The following is a 22,134-nucleotide window of genomic DNA, read 5'->3' as shown; positions in this document are numbered from 1 at the left end:
AAATTTAATACATATTGAAAGTGTGAACATTTGTCTGTCTATAAAAATGCTCCCTTCTAATTTTCATTTGCCATCATTGCGATGGTGGGGCAAACTTCAGAAGCTTTAAAGCGCTGATAAGCCATGAATATATTAAATGAAAATTTCTTAAAATCGTTTATGGCATTTTTTTTATTGATAAAGAAATATCGATCAGATGAAATGTCACGAGTGGATGACAAAATTAGCAAATTCAACGGAAGTGAAAATGAGGCATAGAATGCGAATGTAGAGCGAGTTTTTGGATAATTTAAAATATTTTCAAACCTCTTGAAGAAGCATGTATTACATTTTTCCTATTAAATTGTAGCAGGGGATGAAAGGGGTGGAAGTAAGCCCCCAAAAGTCAGGGGAGATCGAGATGAATCTAACGGTGTTAATTTTTTTGCAATTCTGGTGGTTAGAGCCCGAGATTTGGAGAATACAAAAAGTTGTTTATTTCGTGTTTTTTCCAGTTTCCAAGTACAATTTAAAAACATTATTTAGCACTCTTAAATTTGAACACGAGCTCACATGTCATGGGATGATACTTTTGAGCTCATTTTTAAAATTTTAAAATCCTGAGCTAATTTCCAAATATTAATTATTGTATTTAATTGACCAACTCTTTGGCTCGCATCGTTGAGGTATTCCTATTGTGTCACAGTGGTGCGAGATATGCGAGAGTATGGGATATCTCTTCCTGCTGGCTGCCCACTGTCAGATATGGCAAATGGTATAGTTGTTAATAGCGGCTATTTTACTCCAAACTTCTCAGCAAGACTGGGAGGCACACCGGCGCCGACTCGTCAACTGCTGGTTTGCCACCTTTCAAGCAAGCTCTCAGGAAAAATATTTGGCTTTTCAATCGATGGAACGAAAATAAGGCTTAAGAAGGGGCTAATAGCCCACGAGAAGGGATGACCAGAGGTTCTAGAAAAAAATCAATTACAATAGATCATTAAACACAGTTTTTGTGTCAACAACTGATTTGATTAGTTGATTTTTAAACCATATAAATTTGACAGTAGTTAACTTTGACCTCGACTTAGGGGAATTTGGTGTTAGTTCGGTTGTTCTCGGCCCAATATTTTAAATATAAACAGCAAAAATTTTGACCAGTACTTGCGAAGACTAATTTTTGCCGTAAATTTCGTTCAGCTTGCTAGATCTCGCACCAAATTAATTACAGACTATATTTTAAAATTTTGCATAGCATTGGAGGGTGCCAAATTTTGAGGATAGACATGTATTTACTCGATTTGCATGCCATGGATATCACTATTTGTTCTGTTCAACTCAGATGCGTCATTATGAACCCCAGGATATTTGTAAATGTAGATTTTGTGGTGAACAGTGTGAAAAGTATCATATTTTGAAATGTTTAACAAAAATAATTAGTTGAAGAGAAGCAGCAAAGATTTGTAAGAATTGATTGTAGGATTAGTGTCGCACGCATATGCGTTTAATAATAAATTCATTCGTTCATATTTTAAAATTTTGATCTCGAGATAAGTTTAGCATAATTTATTATTATTTCTGTTAAATATTAAAAAGCGTTTGAACACAGCATTTCTCCACTAATAAAGAGTTCAGTAAATGAGCTCTATCCGTCGGGGAGGGGCAAAGGCATTATTAAATTTCAGTGTTAAACGACTTAACACGATTTTGATAATTTTAATTAAAATCCTTTGTATAGCAAACAATCACGGCGTCAAAAAATAGCGTTCATTGCATTAATCACGTGCACATAATTTACCACACGAACCACAAACATGAAAGCTGCCGGTGGGCTTTGATTACATCGCGCTGCTGGCAAAGTGATTCGCATACAAATGGATTCGAGGCGCGCGCGCTCGCTCGCTGCTGTGTGGTGTTCGACTCTCGGGTTTGTGTGCACGCGCCGAGCGGCAGAATTTCAATTAGGACGTTAGCAGCAAAGTTTATTAATAATAGCGCGATGCCGCGAACTCGAACAAACTAAACAATAAATCGGCTTGCCAAACTTTTATCTGCGCGCGGGCACGTGGATGCGGAAAAGTGGTGGAAAGTCGCGGCACGCGAGTACGCTATCCGAATTTTACTCGCAGACACATTGTGGGCGAGTCGGCAAAGTTCAGGCGGGTCCCGACCCTGCGACTCGAGTGTCGGCCAAAGTTGTGCCATCAACCGAGAGCGGCAGGCTAAACCCGAGAAAGGCAGTGCGCGAGTGAAATTGCCTGCTTTCCAAATGTACGTGCCTAATTCACGAGAGCGGCTGAAAAAGTTTGCAACCAAGTTGGCCGGAAAGCAGTGATTTAGTCGCTCAATTTCGGCGTCTCCGGGCAATGAGACACACGCCACTTCGCTGCCCCAAATTCATCCTGGCGACTTTGAACCACTACAATCGAGACCATGATTAAGGTCCCCAGAAAAAAGTTGTTACGGCCGAAGAAAAATTTAATAAAAACCCTCTTTAGCGAGATGGAAATTTTATTAAATAAATTTACCCAATCGGGCAGTAAAATCACGCTGAGAAGAGCAATTGAGCTTTTTTCCCCCTATTTCAAAATAAAGTTTCAGGCAATCCTTTTTGAATGGGGAGCGGTAGTAGCCTTCATAAAAAGGTGAGTAGAAATTTCCCTTCTACTTTTTTCGTGCATGCAGAATTTCACTTTTAGAAATTGCTCCAGATAAGGACGGAATTTTGGGCTCGTTCGTTTTTGTAGGAGAAATTAGACCCCTACGCGGTTCCACAAGATTTTTTGTCACTATATATGCTCCCTTTTTATATATGCAGTTGGTTGTTTTCAACAGCTGGTGATCCAGAGTCTCCTGATGTGTTTATGGATTTTGTTTTGCAGGAATTGAGTTGATCCCCATTTTTTATTCCAACGAAAATTAGCAAACGAAGAGTCAAAACCAGGTTAAATTGACATCAAACCTCAGGGGGTTTAAAATACTCTATTATTAGACATCAATGGTACTGGGGCTGAATTAAAACAAATCATTTTCATCCCAAGAAAATGCTTTGCAGATAAAAAAATAAATAAATTATAATTCATATATAGAACGTTTTTTATAAAAGAATATTAACTCCTGCTTCTGTGAGATAAAGATTTACCGCATTTTTTGTCTGTAGCACCTGTCCGCATGCACCCTTGCTCGGACGGTAATCGGTGGTTGTTCTAGCTGGGAATAAGGTGCGTCGGTGAGAATGCGCATGAGTAGGGCTGGCGGCGGGTGAGAGAGTGTGGCGGGCCGGCGGCTGCCGCTCACTCATTCTACCGCCATCCGCCACGCAACCCGTGCCACTTCCACTTTCTTGAGCTTTTCCAGCCACCAGGTAAGACTCGAGTTTGAAATATAAGGGTGCTTCCGGTTCAGAGGGTAACTATTTAATTCTGCTGCAACGAGAGAAACAGAAACTGTTGCAATGATTCTTCTGTTTTTCACTTCAAGGTCTATAATGAAGCACCGCGGATTGAATTTATTTCATTTTAAATTTATTTTAATCAATTGAAAAATAAATATTCAAGGCAGAAAGCCTTGTTTGAATTGCTAAGAATCATGATTTCTATCGAATAAAAAAATATATTTTGAAAATGAAGTAATAGGATTGGAGCATTAATTCTTCACAGGAAAAGGAAACACAAAGACTTTGTCCTTATTGATTTTAAGAGTATAAAATCTTAAGGTTGCTCTTGGGAAGCCGAAAGTGGTCGAATAACTCAATCAACGTAGATGAAGTCTTGATTTTCACAGTTTGTCCTTTTCCTGTAAAATTAAGCTAAAAAAAATGAAAAGCAAGTTTTGAACGAATTTCGCTGGCTAATTTCCATTTAGAACCAACTTTTCTTTTGCAAACATAATTTTCAGGGGGGGAATTATCTGATAAATAAATTTTAAGTTGCAACTGCTCCCCTTGTATTATTTCAACGGTGATGAAGTTTGGATTGTTAGCTACGCTCACTAAGACGTTTTTTGTGTTTCGCGAAGGCTCCGTGTTTTCTCTAAATACAGCGAGTTAACACAATTTTCGCTTGGCTACGTTGGGAGCAGAGTTTTTGAGCCAAGGAGAAGAATTTGAGCGAAAAAGTCATCATCAGCGCGGCGACTGTGCCGAGGCACAATGCCGAACAATTACCGCTGAAGACGACGGAGCCTTTTTCTCGTCCAGATTGCTTTGCTCGCTCGCTGCAAATTGAGATATTTCAAGCGAATATGACCTTCAATTAAGGAAAGGGCAACACGGGCTATATACAATGTTGTCTCGGCAGGAGCAGAAAATGCTTTTCTTTCAATAAAGCGCGGAAATATCGCCCAGCCTGCAGCGGCGGCGGCAGTGGCGGCGGCTCATTAAATCCAACTGTGCCTAATGAATTAATCAGCTGCACTACACATATTAAATCCTGCGATGCTGCAAGAGAAACGGGCCTAATTAAAAAAGTTGCCGCGCGCGCCAGAGATTTATGGCGCCGAGCGAAATTCGCCAAGAGCGGAAAAAATGGGGCCCAGCGGCAGAAGTCACGCGAATCTATTTATTCCATTTGATACATCACCCCGGCAGCCGCCCGCGCCAAAATCGGATTTATGTTCGCCCCCGAAATGCAGTTCCGCCGCTTGTTTGGCTGATGGCGAAATTGCGGAACGCCATGCAGCGCCCTATGCTTCGTGTAAGCCATAGAACGAATGACGAGATTTGCCTCGTTATTCTTTTTCTCTGCTGGCCGAGTAAACAAGCCTTTGCAGCTGTCATTGTCTAGCCTCTTGCGCCTCAAGATTCGATGCAGCTAACAAAGAATTTACTTGCTGCTTGAAATTTGCTCTGCTTTGTTCGTTCTTCCACCAACATGCTAGAGCAGCTGGTAATTAAAAATTCACGATTGTTCTTGTTCCACCTTTGCAAAAAGAGCAAATTGCGGTGCAAAAAGAAAAAATGAGATTTTTAAATTAAATATGGCAACTTTTTGACTAACTTTAAATACAAAATACGGCCATAATACTTGGAAAACATCCCTTTTCACTTCGTTTTTGGAGCCGTTTAACCAAGGTGGAATTAACAGTTTGAATTTTTATGCCTAAATATATATTCAGGTCGATTTTCCAAGCTAAAAATGTTTAAAACGTATGTTATTGTCCGACATATTTAACAATCTATTCTGTAAGGAAAAGTTGGGGACACAATTTTTGCAATTTCTCTTCTAATTTTGCGAATTAGTTGAATATTGACCCGAGAGCACTTAAAATTAATCAGTTTATCGAATCATTGCAACTAAAATTCCCCCGGTGTCATGAGTAAAATTGAATTTGTCAGTGCCTCTCATAAACATGAAGCCCAGAAAAATAAGAACATAGTAACATAGTTCCTGATAATTTTTGCTGAGGTAAATAATAAAACTTTTAAACATTTCCTGTGTATTTCCTCAATCTATCTTAATCATCTTTGCTCCAAAATAAGTCCTAATAGAGTTAACCATCAATCAAAAACAGTCTGATGTCACAGTATCCCTTATGAATACTAGTGAAATTGTTTGTTTAAACTGTAGCGATTGCAAAAAAATTTTATTAAAACAATAAAATAAAGCTGAAACTAAATTAAACCATTTTTAACGCAATTAATGTACTGAAAAACAAGACTTTGTCATAGTCTTGTGAGAAAAAATATTCGTTTTCATACACGGCACAGCGCGGTGAGAGATTAATTTTGCATTTCATCGTTTCAGCATCTTTTTAGCTAAATATCTATTTTAAGATTATTCAATTTTTCTCAAAAACATTAAGGGAGATTCCTTTTTAAATTTTGTGTTTTAAAATGATTTTTGCACGCATTATACCTCACAGTTCAAATTTATATTCTGTATATTTGCAACCAATGCACATTTAAAAATAAGGTTGAGAAGCCACAATCTAATCGAAACCAATATTACCTAGTCCTTGCTCCGAACTCATTATTATATTAGGTCAACTGACAGCACATCGAGAGATATATTCACTAAGACAATGAAAACTGCAGACTTAGACACTCACCGAGTCCATTGAGCAGAATCCTTTTAACCGGCTAGAGCGGCCGGCCGAAAGTAAAAGCTCGCCGTGATTCCGTTCGAGTTGCTCCTGTGCATTGAATCGCGATCGAAGCGATTGCACGCTGCCCGTCGATAATCGATAGCAGAGAAAAGCATTATATACATATTTATTTATATATTTCTCTGACGATCTGGAGGCATGGAACGTGAATTATTAATCCGCGGCGCCTCGCCATGGCAACAGAGCAGATTAAATCACGGCGATGCGTATGGAATTGTTGGTTTGAAAGGTCGCATCTAATCGATCAAGTGGTGCAGCCGAAAGGAAAAGACACTTTTTTTCGCTCTCTGCGTGCTCGTTTCTCACATGGCAGCCAGATTTGGAGTAGGAAACAACTTTCCGAATCTAAGGCTTCCTGCCCGCGCGCGCGACAAAGTGAATCTGATGGAGTATGTGTGTGTGCGCGCGGCCACGGACAGGATGCACGACATGACTGACAATTGCGATTACCATAACTATATACGCCAGCACCAGCAGCAGTAATACAACAGGGCTTCTTTTAAAAGGGGCGACGAAAGTCTATTACTAGTCTGTATGACAATATATTCGTGTACTTAGTATAGAGTACCGAAAGATAAATGGAGGAGATATATATGCATATAAATGACTTGTTCACGAATTTTTACGGGCGCTTCATACTTATTTCTTTCCTACACCAGATACATACAAATTTATTGATCTAATTAATATTTCTACTAGATTTTTTAATGGTTTTTAACAATTTAAAACCATATACCTGTGCGGTGGAGGAAAAAAATTCTGAAAAGTAAAAAGCAAAATGGCTGGCAGTAGATCAAACATTTGGACACCGTTTAACTCCTCTTTTTAAGCGGAGTGACTTTTCTCTGTTAAAATAAAAGTGGTAAATATTCACATTTTGTATTTAACTTCAAATGAAAGTACTCATTTTAAGTTTTTGTTATTTCTAATTTTATTAATATCGCAATAACTTTAACAAGAAGCGTAAAAATCTGGAAATGGGTTTTGATATTTTTAAATTTATAATTTAAATAAATTGAACAGCAAAACAGGGCTTTTTCGTTTTTATTTCAAACGTTTTATGAGTTATTACTTCCGAATCTCAGTTTCTAAGTTTCAGATTTTCAAACTTTGAACACCGTTAGACTCTTTTTGACCTTCCCTTTTTTTAAATGTTTTACCTATTCAACCCTCTTTTTGCATCCTTGAAAAATACAATTTTTTCTCTGTGCACAACGAATTTGAACGTTGATCTCCCCTAAACCAATTTCGGTTCAATTTCATGAGATACTCCTCCCTCAGTAAGATATTTGGATGGCAAACCATTCATGATTAATAATAACTGCAAATCTCAGCTCTAACTTCTCACCTCCTAAAATTTTTAGAAAAACACCGCATACCGTTTGACTTGACCTGTCGTCCCATGATGCGGTTATGAATTTAAGAAGCATCACAAAATAAACAAAATAACCGATTAATCAAATGAAAATTTAAACCAATTTTAGCCCATAATTGTGGTTGACGAAAGCTGTGACAATTATTGGAAATAACATAACGAATTCCCTTTGGCGCATCGATTCATCACCGAGAGCAGCAGTTGAAGTGATAGACGCGTCGACAGGTTGAGTAATGGTGGCGGCTGGCCGATCTCATTCGATGATCCATTACAAACCGAGTGGCGTAATTCGATTTGGCACGACAAAGCGAGAAGCCTAATGATGCCTCGAAATAGTATGTATTTCACCTGCTGCTCTCTCGCTCTCTCACCCACTCGGCATGGCAAACACGGTATCATTTCTGCGGAATCCTCGTCAGGAGAGGTTCGCCGCGCGCGTTCATGAATTATTTGGCCCGCCCAAAAGGGCTGTATATCACGCCCGCTGGGGAGAAACTTAGGCCGTCATACTCACAACCCCCCGAAAATGCAAATTAGGTTTGAGTGCCTGAACACGGCGCGGCGACGTTCGCCACGCCAGCTTTTCAAAAGGTTTGGCTAACTTTTTTTGCCCGTTTTTTTCTTCGCTGATGGCTTTTGCCTTAACTTAGTCTCTGGTTTTGCATATTTAAAACTATTTCATTAAAAGCTGAAAAAAACCAAGACCTCCCAAGAAATTCTAAGAGCTGAATGTGGTATAATTAAATGCTCGTCGAATTTGATCGATTGGGGCAAAAATTTATTATGAATAAGCCGCCAGGAAGCGGTAGTTTGAGTGGATTGTTGAAAAATTGGACTCAATCAAGTTTAATAAAATTCAAACATGACTTTATAGCAATAAAAATTAATATTTTTTTCCAATTTTCAAGAAAATTAGCAACACTTGGTAAGTTTTAATTGCTGATTTTGAATTTTTCGAATGGTAATTGACATAACAAGTAAAATTTCCATGTTATGAACAATATTTATTATCTAAAGGGAAAACCAAGCTTACTATTAAAAAACTGACTGACTTTGCAACCATTTTTCTTAAATATTTCGGTGATCCGTCGGGAAATTTTATTAAATAAATAATTGAAAGTATTTCTGCACAAAGATTTCACAAAATTTAGCTGTGATTTGCTATCGTCCGCATCTATCCAACAGTTTGAGGGAAATTTTCCTTAAATTGAAATAATAAAATAAATTACAAGGTGCGTGTCTCTCTAAAAAAAATAAAAAAAATATATCATGGAATCATGTATGGCTGAATTTTTGTTTTCCATGCAATCTTTACAAAACAGTTTATAAAAAAGGGATAATTGATTTTCCTGACAAATGTAGAAGCACTTTTCTTGGAAAATAACGAGTTTCATGCAGTTGGCTATAAATATTAAACACTATAGGGGGGAAAATGAATAAACAACTAACAACATAGTCGGGGAAAAACTGTTCCGCCGATTTTTAGAATTCAGGCCAGCCCGCATCACGCATTACACACTTTCCATTTAAATAATCAAGCGTTCCCATCCAGATATCAATTATACATGAAATTTTCCCGCGCGCGGCAGCCCATTTCACTTTGCCGAGGCCCCGTTTTCCAAACAGACAACACGAAATTAGGGCCAGTCGAGCGCAAGTGTTGTGGCCAACAAACATGAGTGCGTGCGTGTTGGTGTGTGCGTGCCGGCGGCGCAGCAACCCCCTCAGGGGTGGAGGCCACCCGCGAGGAGCAACCGGCCGAGTGGCAAAAAGATGCGATGCGCGAGCGAAACAATGGGCCCGAAAACGAGCCCATTTTGCGCGAATGCCGCGCGCAGCGCAGTTTGTTTTTCACTCGAGATGGAGCAGAGAAGAAACGAGCTCATGCAACTTTCTCAATTTCGCACGCGGCCCCTAGGTGTGTGTGTGTGTGTGTGTGTGTGTGTGTCGGCTCTCAGCAAAAACTGGGTCACCAACTGGGTGCCGGCGTAACAAAGGAGTTAAGAATTACGTCTTGTTGCTTCCGAGGGGAGAAAGAGGGAATGACTGCGGGAAATTCATCAAGAAAACAAACTGCATATACAAGCTAAAACTGTCGGGAATTTAAGCAGAACTGGTTTAAAACTTGCAGTAAATTTTCAAAAACAACATGCACTCATTAATGTTTCAAGATTGACACTGTTTTCTTTAGCTCAAGGGAATTTGCAAGACACGCTCTGTGCACGTCTCCATCTCCAGCAAGTTTCGCAACTCAGCTTGCAGAAATTTTCCATGGAGAAACTAATTATTATACATGTTTAAGTAGATCATAAGAGGCCAAACATTAAGAACATTTTGCGTCATTGACTATAGCTAATTGAGTAACTTTTTTGTTGAGTTTTCTATAATGTGCACTGATGAAATCAGAACCGAGTAACAGTTAAATATCCGTTTTTGCTAAATATCTCGAAAAACTAAACGTTTTTTAGCTTGATTTCGATTCCACTCGTTGTATCAGGTAAATTTCCTTTCTGGTGAAATAATTCTTGATTTTCATTGGGGAGACGTTGCTCACAGCTGTCGTTTACAATTGAAAATGTAAACGGCAACCTAGAAAAGTTTAGCACTTTCCCATTTTCTAGTAGAGAATTTCAAATAAAGGTAAAAATGACTTTCCCAGTTTCCCGGGGCAGCTTTAATTTAAAAACGAAATTTTTTATAAAAACTATCCAATGTAGTCTATCTAAAAAATCCAAGGAAAATATGAAAGAGATTGAAGAAAATGAAAAAATTATCAAAAGATAAATTTCAAACCGCAACATAACTAATTTACAAAATTGTTTACTTTGAATTTCAAAGAAAGGACATACCCTCTTGAATATTGCTGCATAATTTTAAATATTTGATTTTCCAAATGGAACAGCAAAATGTATTTCCACCACAATTTAGTACGTAATTATTTAAAAATAATTTGCACCGTCCCATTGCACTGTCGGCTTTAATACCCTTTTGCTTTCACCCGAAATGTATTCATTTTGCGTAAGACCGGCGCGCACGTTGCCGCCCGTTGAGAAAGGAATTATAATATTTCTGGCGTCCTGTGCAGTGCAATCCCCAAAAGAGGGAGAAGACAAAGCGGGCAGGCTGCGAACAAATGGCGCCTCGGCTCTGCCTTGCTCTAATTATACCACCGCGCTCTCGCGTTTGTTTCGCAAAATTCTAATCCGTTTAACGGCTCCGCCAGGGAGAGATTATGATTCATAAAGAATATTAATCCAGCCGTAAGAATGCGTCGGCCAGAGAGCGAACGAGGCACTTGCCGCGCGCGCCCTGCTCGAGAGTGTCGTGTCTCTTGAGCAAACTCGACGAACGGCACACACACGCTCGAAAATATTCTTTTATTTTGCCACCCTTTTCATAATTCGTCACAAAGGCGAGAGAGAGAGAGAGAGAGAGAGAGAGAGAGAGAGAGAGAGAGAGAGAGAGAGAGAGAATTCTCGGCAGCTCGTTAGTGTAGATTATCAGCGCAACGCCGGCCTCATTGTCAGTCAGCTGAAAAAACTGACAAAATGTTTTTCCACCTGCCCGCTCATTACTGGCTTGTGAAAATGCGCTCGCTAACGATGGTCTTGTCTACAAGCAAAATATTAATTTTTCCGCTTGTTTTCGAAAAAAAAATCGAAGCTCACCTGGCCGTGTTTTGTGATTATACAAGTTTGTGACTGGAAACTTGCACCGCGCTCTGATCGTATCAGCTGAACAAAAGCGTCTGTGTTTTTGTTGTTATTGAGCGACAATGAGAAACCATTTCAGGCCCGTGGCGGGTGCTTTTCCGCAGAGATAAAAAGCGGCATCAACATCAGTTTGGAAAGAGGTGCCGTGTTCCGTAACTGTTCAAACTTTCCACTCCGAATTTCCAGCTCACATGCGGGTCGGGTGAATACAAAACAGTTTCCGCCACGCGTTCGCTACGGATAAGTTGGTTAACTGATTCCCAGGGTGTCACTATAACTACGTTCCAGTGCAAATGAACCACACGCCTGTGATGAAAGGAAGTGTAAAAATATATTTAGTTACATTAATTTTTTAATTGAACCTATTATATTTTTAGTCAATCATTTTAAGCGTCTGAAAAATGTTTAAGATCGAATATTATTCTGAGCTTTTTCCAATCGTTGCGGGAACATCTAATAATCACGGATTGAACCACACTGAAAACCGTTTGAATCAGTTTTGCTGGACAAAAAATAATTTCTTCGTTATCTAATTTGACTTAGAATGACAATTTTCTTGAAAATAAAACTTGTTTGTATAAAAATACTTACTGTCTGAAAATCTAATCACATAGTGTGCATCTTAAACGCAATTTTTGATAGCTATTAAGAAGCTCGAACCGGCTTGGAAAAAGAAATACTCGTTTTTGTTCAAACAAAAAGTAATGTGGTCTTTAAACGGTTCCACATAATTTAGCTTACAAAAAATTGTCCTGAAATGAACATTATTTTAAATAAAAAATAGATTAAAGCTGTAACAATACATAAAACTTGGTAAATTTGATAGAAAATGACATTCCTCTATTTTTGCGTTTATCCGATCAGAAAATCAGCTGAAAAACCAGAGTTTGTATGTTGTCCTTGATTAAAAAGCTAGCTAAAAAAACTGTACTTTTGGCATGATTCCAACAACATTTTATTTGCTTTTGCTTCAAAGGGTTTATTTCAAAATTCAAGCACTCAACTGACTAATAAAACAGAAAAAACTTTTTGTTGAAATATGACAACACTGTATTTTTAAAATAAATAAAAAAATATTTTCCCAAAAAGAGCACATAGTGTCTGGTCTGCAGGAGAAGATTTTTTTTCAATCAGCCGAAAAAATGGATCACTTCCCCTTGAGCCAATTGCGTTCATCGCACCACTTTTGCCGATATCAGTATTACCAGCCAACCCGCGAGGGATAGAGAGAGCTGGTTCATATTTTTAGTCTTTGTGCAGCCGCGCGGTAACCATGGCGATGGAGCAACGTTTGCTTGTTGCATAACTGGCCATCCCCGGGGCCTCGAACGGCTTGCCATCAGCGAAGCGACCGCAAATGCAAATAGTTGCAATTGCAAATAATTAGGAGAGGCCATGCCTTGTTCTAATTGAAACAACTGAGCAGCTTTTCCGCTGTTTATTGCTGCCACACAGAGAGCGGCACGACATAATTATTTGCGACGCCATTTTTCTTTCTTCAGAGAACGGCTGGAGCAAAAATGCAGATTACATTCCTCGCTTTTAAATTTAATCAACGAAGAGTTTTTCTTCCGCGTGGTTGCTTTCTCTCGCTCCCTTTCTCCCTAACATTTCGACCGCGAAATCAAGCTCTCGGCTAGAAAAAGTTGTCTAATGAAGCCTCGGTGCACCCCTCTTGTTTGTGTTTGTTCTGAAACTGTTTTCAGAGCGAAACTTGTCTGATTGCACGGCTGACGGTCGAGCCGACTTTGTCTGCTGATTTTAAATCGCATTAATTGCCACAACGCCAGAGCATTAAAGCCGACTTATGCAACCGGTCGGTCTCGCGAGACGTGCGCGCTGCCTGCCTACGTTTTGATGCCGCGCTGCAATTAGCAAGTCCGCGGTGTCAATCAGCCAGTCCATTACGCTGCTCGCATGACTGCTCCTGTTCGTCTAATTGAACCACCATTGGAGCGGTAAAAACGGGAAATTGCAAACAACACATTTGCGGCTGTCATTAAACAGTCAATTAACGTTTATTATTAATGTCCAAACACACACGTTTTGTTTATTTTGAGGCGGCAGTCGGCTCTTTGTTCCCCAGCCAAATCGAAATTAATTAATTAAAGCTTTACAATTGACATAAAATGGAAATCGAATGATTCAAACGATTCGAATTAATTAAATTGATGTGTATGTAATTAATTAATTAACTTTTAATGCTTTTAATGTATGAAAATTGATGCAAAAATTTGCAATAAAATGTTTTTGATCAGGCTGCCTTTTTAGATTCACACGTTACAGTTAAATTTTATTTTTTTCATGATTTCAATCATTTCGGAATAGCTTTAAGTTTAAAGATAGAATTTGGGGCTAGTGATTGTTTCCATTTATATTGTTTTTAACTATGAATTGAGTTGATCGATTAGAACAGCATGTGATTTTTTATTATATCTGTTCAAATGGATTTCGATTTTAGCGGATGAAGTACTTTATTATGCTCTTCAAAGTTTACTTTTAGCCTCCCAAACTGGTTATAAATTCACGCAGATTAGAGCCAGTGTTTTAATTTATTCATGGTTTAATATGGGTTACGTTGTTTGAGAGTAAACTCTGGGGCTTTCATGCTCAAAAACAAATGGAGCAAAAAGTATTTTCAAAGCGATTCGGTTAGTTCCGAGCAATAAATTCGTTTCGAAACTAAAAAAAACGAACATTAACTTGAAGCTAGAACATTTGCACCTGGAAATCCACTTCCAGTTGCCACGATAATATTGCGTTCAGCGAGGCAGACAACAATTTCAGCTCATTAAATCGCATTTCTCAGCAAGCCGCATTTTACACTCAATTTGTCTGCGCAGCCGAGCCGAAACAATAACTAAACCTTTTTACGACAAGCTGTAAAACCTCTTTTAATTTACTGCCGGAGGAGTAAACAAGTAGTGCAAATTCAAAACGAGGCAGATTGCAAGCTAGGGAGTGTTTTGATGCAGAATGTGTGTACAGGCCACCGACGTTTGAGCGGTGAAAACGCTGGTTGAGGTCTTTTTCCCGTTTTTTTTGCACTCACGCCGCTGCAAAATGAACGGAGGGGAGGCAAAAGCCACATTATTGACACTCCAGCTCGGCCGTGTTTTGTATGCGCGTGTGACGCAGAATTTTTTCGCCAAAATGAGCTTGTTATTTACGAGCGGAATTTGCTCTTGTCGCGCGTCTGCGATCCAATTCGAAACAGAGCGAAATTTGCATCGGAATTGGCCGCTCCATTTCGAGCAGATCGATGCCAATGGACCGCTCTGTTGCTTTCTAACGAGCATGCCGATTTCGATCAGGATTCAATCAATTTCTACGTGCATCCCCGTTTCAATAACCGTCTGTTGCGCTCATCCACTCCATGATTTATGAATAATTTATCCCGGAATCGGCTTCGGAAAGAACAAGAAGAGGCGCGGCAATAAATATACATTCACCGGTCACGTTGGTAGAGTTTGGTTGGATGGCGGCTCGAATTAAGGCGCATACATTCATGGCCTTTATGGGTCCCACTTTGGAGCGCGATCGGTTGGAAATTCAAATGAGAAAGAGAGGGTCGAAGCATGAAATATTGATGTTCCCTCTCTCTCTTTCCTCTTGCTCCTCCGCACGCACACAGAGCAAGTAAAAAAGCTCCGCACGTCGCGGTACGAGCCAAATTCGCCTTTTTAATGAGCACTTTTGCCACTTTAACGACGAAATATCAGCCCTGACGTGTTTTAATGTCGAAAGCGGCTGATAAAAATTCAGTGTCTGATCGATTTTCTCTCAAGTTTACGCGGCAAATGATTCGCTCTCGTGCTTTGAACAAAACAAAAGCCGCCGCTGACGAAGCGCAAAGATGAAACGCTGCTGGAGGCGCGAATCTGGCGAAATATCTTTTGACGCGCAGATTCTCTCGCTCAGGTGTTTGTTATTATTGCAACGCACAGCGGAGCTGAAGCTTGCGGCTGTTTTATTGCGAGTAGCAAGCAAACAAATTGCGCCTTTAGGAAAGAGTGCCGAGCGGGCGTATTCCCCGATCCCATTATTTTGTCCTCGCGCGGTCGTCCAAATTTATCGTTGCGAGAGCGGGGCATATTTTATTCAGCATGCCGAAGCCGTCTCTTCGAGACATTCTTTTTGAGCGAAAGCCACGGGTGGCAGGATGGATTCAGCTCTCTTCGAGCAAAAAATGGACAGAATTTATGCAAGCTATTAGTCTAGCCCAGAAGAATTTGTGAGACGAATTCTCCTGTGTTAAAAAAAAGGGTGGACCAATTTTTTTAGGTGAGTTTTATATTCCTCTCAGCCAAACCTGCTCTAATTTTCATGGGACAAGATTCTGGAAAATCAGATGTTTTTCATGACTTTCAGAGTTAGAAAAAGATCAAAAATCGTTCTCAAAAGATGTTCCAGGCGTTTGTTAATTGACCTATTTTTAAAATTAACCTAAGAAATTTTGCAAACCAATTATTTGAATGGGTAGAAAATTTAGAAATACAAACCAAAGACCATTCGACGCGTCTTGACCTCCACAGATGCACTGAAGGGTTTTTAGGGTGTCGCTCACCACCACCCTCTTTCAACCTCCTAAATTTAGAAATTCGGGAACGGATCATTGCTCAAATCAGCCAACAATAAGAGAATCAAAATTAAAGGCCCAATTAGCGCAGCATTTCACTGAACCAGCAAAAGATTCATGGGGATAACAGATGCCGCGCGGCCATAAATAACGAAATCAGCAGAGTAAAAGTCCAATTAAGCGTGATGATTGGCGCCATTTTTCACGCGGCCGTTGGCATGTAGGGTCACGTTCTGTAGCGTCATTAAACGAAACGTTGTCGGGCGAAATTTGCTGCTCTCGCGCGCACTTTCGTAAATCATCGCGGCGATATATCCAATACAGCGCGCGAGCACGAGCCGGGCGCATAATTGCGCCATAAAAGCTGAGAGAGCAGCCGGCAAATTGACTCTCATTATACTTTTACGCGCGCTATTCTGCTGAACGGGCCGCCGCGACATCCAGAACTGTAAGTCACCAACAATGTCAAGATGCTGCCGCTGGGATCAACTCAAAAGTCAGTGAAACCACAGCCGTGGAACGTTATTCTAACAATAAGAAGGGTAGTTAGCAATCACAATGGCGTCCTTTGAACGCAAGAAATAAGAAAAAAGGTAATATAATGATCCTTATTATTTGGTCTTACAGAAATGAGAGTACTTCAAAGAGTGAAAAGCACGGTTCACATGACGATTTGGTCTCAAGTCTAACAAAATTGATGAAATTTACACCAGAAACTAAATGAATCCTGTAAAAATGTCTAAATTTTGGTTTCGGTGGGTTTTAAATGATTTTATCTGGAGCGATTTAAAAATAAGAAGTATTCTGGATTCCTCTCGCCGATTCTGATTGAATGAATGAAGTTTAAAGAGGAATGATACTGCAAAAGCCTGGAAAATGCTTGTTGCCAATGCATAAACTCGTCCATTAGGATTCAGTTAAAGCCTAAATTGACCTAAGGAGCGCTGTAATTTTTCGAGAAAATTGGCTGGAAAGTTGCCGTGCTTTTCGAATGGTAATGGCTGTCTCCTTACTTGAAATCCGATTTAATTTCAAAACCAAGAGTTTCCCTAATAAGTGGCATACACCGTTGAACAGATCTCGACGAGATGAATCGAAATCTGCCAAGAAAATAGGTTCAAGCACTGTAAATTTTGGATAAAATTGGTAAAGTTTTAATTTTTATTGTAGGAATGGGTCGTTTTTGATTATTGCAAATTGTCGAACAAATTGTTAATCGATCAATTGTTTATGGCATCCAACAATTCAAATAATTTTCAATTGTTGCCCAGTATCATTCTACTTTAAACCCAGCACACTTCAAAGCCCTGGGAAACACCACCAAAAGTATTCCAAAAACACAAGTTATGTGAAAAGTCCAGAATGGAGTGCCTCGTTTACAAGAAAGACAACTTTGAAACGCACATATAACACATACATTTTTTTACAATGGATTAAATTCGACCTCTAACAATCAGATATGCAAAAAACACGCCATTACATAGGCTAATCTTGATCTCTTTTAGTGCATTAAAGGGTTTAAAGCTGCTCACTCCCAACAGCCTTCTGCTAAAATTCGCTTTGCTTTCGCTGTGAATCACAACAGATCAAAATTTGTTTAATCCGTATCTAACGTCATGCTGTGCAATTATCGGCAAACTCTCTGATTTCAACTATGCTCTGTTTTATTACTCCTGCTGATCCATATCAACGAGTGCAATCTGTTCAATCTGGACCCCTAGTGCCGATGAGACGTTTAGGAATCCATAAAAAATGCAGCAAGCCCTATTTTCAATTCGGGATAAACAAAGGGGCCCGTTACACCACACGGCGAGGAAGCAGATTTCGGTATTGATTGGTGTTCGGAGACTCGTAAACGCGTGTCCCGTGTGCGTGCTCGGCTTCTGCGAAAAGCCATCGGCTCAGCCAAAAATCCGCACGGCGAAGGAAAGAAGGAAGCAAAAGGCTTTTGTCGACGTCCATGTCATACATAGAGCAAATAGACGAGGTGTGTGCGTTTGACTGGGAGAGCGAGAGAGAAAACCGTCATCAGCATCAGCACTATTCTCAATTCGCAATGGGAGACGGGCGCTGCCTCTTGAAAAGGCAAAGTTGCCGCCTGGCAAATCATTCGTGAAACTTTCCACTGTCGGCTACAGACGAAAAGCGTTATTACTTCAAGAGTGGAGACGCGGTCGTAATGAGGCCTCGTTTGAAGTGATGTTTTTTGCCCGGGTGTTGCACTATGGTTTAGTAATTTGCACAAGTCGAGATGTTGTTAACTTGTTCTACGCCAGAACTTTGGCAACCATTCAAAGAAGATCTAGCAATATAAAATTAAAAGGGAGCTTTTCACTTTTCCCTCCTTAGGCTTCGAATTATTATCTCATTAGTATGTATTTCAATAAAATTTCTAAGCTGCTGAATTCTTACTTAATATTGGTGAGCATATAAGCGAATTTTTTTATTTTTGACAATCATAAATAGGTTGTCATAGAAATATTAAAGTAAAGAAGAAGTATCCCAACCCTTTTGAAAGTTAATTGATGCAATATTTAAATTTCTGTCAACCACTTAACAAGGGCAAAGAAGCAGAGCCGTAGTTGGCCGGGAGATGCAAAATTTAGGCTACAATCGGACAATTAATCTGACCGCGGGAAAAAGGGCCCCTGCCGGGAAACAAGTGGTCGTAATTTCCCCGCGGCAGGAGATAATCCGCCTGCGGGACGACAAGAGCAAAAGAGGATTTGGCCCGCGTCACGATAGTGTGTCGCATGCAAAAACCGACTAGGCTTTTTTATTCTTTCCATATCAGCGCGGCTTGCGTGCGTTTTTTCCCCTCAGAATTAATTGCATTTTTGCCGAGCGCGCGACCTGTAGTCCAATCATGGCAATCCCGGCAAAGGAATTGGCTTTTCTTTTGCGGTGGCTCAACTTCCCATTTGGCCGCCTTTGTTCTCCCGTGAATAAAGGTTTCTTTTGGCGAAAGTGACGGCGCCGGCGGCATTTATTATCCATGCCTTCGCAGCTCCGTTGCCTCGCCTTTCGCGGCCTGCCTGCTTCCGTGAGCAGTTTGTTGCACTTTTTTTCTACCGATGAATAATTCATTCGTGAACTAGTCCTGGAAAATTAGAAGCTTGTTGCTCGCATAGCGAGCTCACTCGTTTGAAGTGTCGCAAATATGAAGCGTATTTTGTTTCTCTGCCTCGAACATCAATTAAATGCTAAATAAACAATAATAAGTATGTATGATAATTTTTTTATTTAACAGTTCTTGATACGCACTTAAGATTTGGTTGGAGATTTTTCCGAATTCGGTATTACTAAAACTGGCCTTAAAAGCTGAGACTTCCACACTTACTAGCGAAATATCAAGCTACCTAATTAACCAAATCAACAGCATATATTATGGCTTTAATCTAAGCCAATAAAGTGGACATATATTTTCATAAATTATCGCCTCTCTTGACACTGAGCTAGCCAAAAGCAACATTTAATCTTTTTACATTTTAAATTAGGACCGAACGCTTTTGTACCTTTTTTTAATTTATTGATCTTATTTGTACGCAAAGGACGAATTTAGCACAAAATTATCTAGTATGACAAAAGTCACAGTTTTGTTTTATTTAAATCAATTATATTTGAACAATAAATAAAGAAAATCAATACTAAAGTAGGACACGACGATGCAACTCACAAATTAAGCAATGCAATTTATCTCCATGATACTTCCCTGTAATTTCTTGATTTAATATTTATGTTCAGCTAATAATATGGCAAGCGAGAAAGGCACACGTGCAGCACGCGATGTTTCAAAAGGCATAAAATAATAATTTAGACACTTTTCTATGAAGCGCTTATAAAAGAGACCATATATTAATGAAGATACATGTTCAACAAAATAAATCACTTTTTCAATTTCATTTAAAGTTCAGTCTAGACCATAAAAGCTGAGTTTGAATATTGAATAATATAATCTAGCAAGAAAAGTAAAATCTTACTCCTTGAAGTAAGCTGCTTTTTCTTCAATAGTCTTGAGCACCTGAAGTGTTTTCAATCTAAAGTTACATTCACATGCCAGTCGCACGCCACGTTTACGTTTAACCCAGTTACAGCCCTCAATCATTGTTGCTGTGCAGTCTCGTTTTGGAGTTGACTGCTGCAAAATCGGCAATCTAGCTGAGAGCCCCTGGTTTTTTTTCCGCGCGGCTGCTAGCAGGTGGCCGCTGCTGATCTGTGTGTGTTTGTGTGTGATTTTCCGCAGTCGCCTCGGGATCTGCTGCAGATGAAATCGCACGAGTACTAACATGAAGCCTGCTCGTCGACTGAAATAGAATGTGATATGAATATTACACTTTGATTTTATTGCCGGGCTAGCGGGCACGCGGCGGCGGATATGAAAAAGAATCAAACGGCCGACAATCAATGAGACCGTAGCACGTATGGGCGCTTTCGTTTCCGTTCTAGATTTTCGACAGCAATTGCTTTTAGCACGTCATACTAAACACACACTGACGCCTTTAAAATTCGATTGCCCCGTCGGGTGTGCCCAATTTCCGCAAATCTAATAAATCACGCCATCTTGGCGAATATCCGCTCCGGGTGCAACTTCACTTTCGTTCCGTCGGGTATATATGCACATGATCCAGGCTGCTTTTTTGCTCGAATTTATGGAATTTATCTAGCTCTCACTTTCGCCCCCGGGGCTGCAGGAGATCATTTGGGAGGGTGCCATAGATTTCATCTGCGAGCAGCGCCAGCACGTTAAGAGAGATGGTAAATAAGCAGCTCTCTTTCTCCTGAGTTTGTGCCAAAAGTGGAGAGAGCAGGCCAGTGAATAAAAACCAAGTACGCCGAGAGGGCCACAAATGGACAAATATCGAAATTTTTCAAAGAAAGCCAGCTGCAGAAGCTATCGCAAATCGCAATTCACCAACCCCAAACGGGTCACACGCATTTCGTAGCCACTCCCGTTCGACTGCTGCAAATGTTGGTGGATGGAAAGAGCGCCTTATCTGCGCCCATTCGTAAAAAAAGACGATTGTTTGCATATATCGATGGCTTTCGTCGCGTGTAAGTCGGAGGAAGACGTATTCAAATTGGAACTGGCGGCTCGATCAAATATTTAGATCTTCTTTGCATTTGTGAAACGCGCCGGCTTTGTGTGAAAAGTGGCGTCGTCTGCTTCACTTATTCATGCGTGCAAACTTGGCTCTTGTAGAGGGACGAGTGTGGACCCGTCACACTACCTCTCTCTACTACCACCATGAGAATTTAATCCGGATGCTCTCGTGCGCGCGCGGGAGAACGTCTTTCTTGGGAATTAAAGGCGAGAGCAAGGCGCGGAGGGTGTCTTTAATTCGACTTATAAATAACACTTTGTCATCCCTATTGACAAAGGTATTGAGTAAACTTTTAATTGGATCTCACAATCAACGTTCAATACATTTCCTTGAAAATATTTACGTAAATTGATACTGTTAAATAATTGTTGAAATTTATTTGTTAGCTTCGTAACTAATTGTAAGCGTTACTTAAAGTTGATTGTTTGAACCAGAAAATATCTGCAGAAAAATTTATATTTGGCCAATTTTCTCGGACATTTCATGGTTGATTTTGATTCCTCTCTTGACGAGATCTATCTAATTCTGTGTATTTCTAGTGACGGGAAAATAAAGAAATTTTCCAGTAGGGAAACAGTTCTGCCTTTTGAAAAGCACACAATTAGATAAATTTTGACACTCAGTCAATCATTGAGCATTCATTCGTGCATCAGCATTTTTCTGGGGTTCTCGCAGAATCATTCCTCTTTGAATTAAATTAATTAAAGATTTAGTCATCCTGGTCCCGGTAAAATTGCGCAACGTTCAACAAACAGCCAAATTTTCATTGTCGAATTGATTGTTGACCTTTTCTTGCAACAAGAAAATTCGCGTTTGGTTGTTGAAAGTTGCGCAAAATTAGAGCTTTACAGGACAACATTTATAAGCATTTTGCATTGTTGGCTATAGCAAGTCGCTGAGGCAGCGGCTTTTGCCAGTATCTGCGCGTGGCAGCGAGCGGCAAAAGCCTGGCAACGAAAATGCCAGGGCGGTAAATACCAGTATCTGCGTGTTTCCAATTTTTTCAGGAGCATCAAAAAACCGGTTTACCACAACACAGCAACAGATAGAATGGAAATTTGTCGATATTTTGTATCTGCACTATCATCCGGTTATTTTCATATGCTTTACCGATCATCAATATGCCTTATCTGCAGGATTCACTTGCTCGAACAAGGCAATGTCGGGGGCATTTATCGTTGCCACTTGGTTTCCACGTGATAATAATGTTTTACAGACATGCTATTCAATTTTTATGGAAAGTTTAATATATTTTTATGGATATTTATTATTTCATTCATT

The 22,134-nt window shown here is 39.8% G+C and overlaps 1 protein-coding gene across 3 annotated transcripts in view; it reads left to right on the top strand.

Annotated features, from left to right (window-relative positions):
- Positions 1–3,239: 3,239 nt before the first annotated feature.
- Positions 3,240–22,134, top strand: part of Cbp53E (Calbindin 53E) — a 38,539-nt gene continuing 19,644 nt past the window's right edge. For all 3 annotated transcript variants that reach the window (XM_065493293.1, XM_065493275.1, XM_065493284.1), the window contains exon 1: positions 3,240–3,343. The gene's annotated coding sequence lies outside the window, so the exon portion shown is untranslated. The remainder of the gene's footprint in view (positions 3,344–22,134) is intronic.

The sequence above is a fragment of the Cloeon dipterum genome, chromosome 1 (genome assembly GCF_949628265.1).
Source record: "Cloeon dipterum chromosome 1, ieCloDipt1.1, whole genome shotgun sequence".
NCBI classification, from domain to species: Eukaryota; Metazoa; Arthropoda; class Insecta; order Ephemeroptera; family Baetidae; genus Cloeon; species Cloeon dipterum.
The sequence above is the reverse complement of the archived record's forward strand: the minus strand, read 5'-3'. Positions and strand labels throughout refer to the sequence as shown.